The following is a 1,163-nucleotide window of genomic DNA, read 5'->3' as shown; positions in this document are numbered from 1 at the left end:
AAAATATAAAATTTTCTATATGAAAAATAAAATTAAATAAATTATACATAGAGAGAGGGGGGAAGATAAAACCATTCTAATTAACCCAATAATTATTTCACCAGCTTCAATAAAGGCAATTCCTATTTCCTAATATATAGGAAGAAAGAAATCAGGACGTTTGTAAATTATATTAGGTATTTTTCCTTCAACCCTATCAAGTTTCATGGGCAAGAAAAATTAAGTAAAAATAATAATTAAGTCTGAAAATTTCCAAAAGAAATTAAACTCTTCAGTCTTTAGTCACCAAAAAAAACTCTTCAGTCTTAACTATATATATTTTCAACAAATTAAATTAAACACACAATATATAGAATTCTTTAACTTCCCAAAAAAAAAAAAATATGAGCCATCAGTAAAGAATGCTTAAATTCTGTGAATATAGAATTCACCTGCCAACATGTCATTTTGTTCCTCTCATTTTTTCTTTAGCGCCCAGCCCACCCAAAATAAAATTCAGTAAAGTACCTTGCGGCCTTCCCATAGCCTTTTGATGCTGCTACCAGGCAAATTCAATCCAACAAGACTGTCATAATGTTCAAAGTTCAATGGCAAAGAAGAGAAACGATAGCCATGCCAGTAAAGATTATGAATTTCGGCTTGCTTCACGAGGAATTCTCTTGTTGGAGAGATAGCAATAATCATTAAGAGTAGTTAAAAAAGGATCATTACCTGAGAGGTGTGAGTCCACAGACCAGATGTTATTTTCTTCTGCATTATTAGCCTCCTTCGTATTGTGTTTTACCTCTTCCATCAAGTGGCAAAATCAAGAACAAAATCAAGAGGTCTTCTTGGCTCAAGGAATTAAGTCAGGACTCATCAAATATCAAAGATTCTAGACAGGAGGAATGTACGAATTTTCTTCTGCTGTGGGAAAGGTTGGTTATCATCATGCAACCGCTCAAATCAAGAATTAGGATGGATGAGTTGCCGTTGACAATATAAGGTACATGAACAAAATGTTTGCAGCCTCTCAATCTCAAGTTCTTAAGTGCACGGGGCGGATCCAAGGATTTGGTTAAGCACACCACTTGTGCAAAGATGGCAAAAATATACTTCTTTTTTTCTAAGTTATTTATTTGACCACAGTTAAAAAATATATTCTAACAAATATATATTAATCA

The sequence above is a fragment of the Arachis ipaensis genome, chromosome B08, assembly GCF_000816755.2.
Source record: "Arachis ipaensis cultivar K30076 chromosome B08, Araip1.1, whole genome shotgun sequence".
Taxonomy (NCBI): domain Eukaryota; kingdom Viridiplantae; phylum Streptophyta; class Magnoliopsida; order Fabales; family Fabaceae; genus Arachis; species Arachis ipaensis.
Note: the sequence above shows the minus strand (reverse complement) of the source record.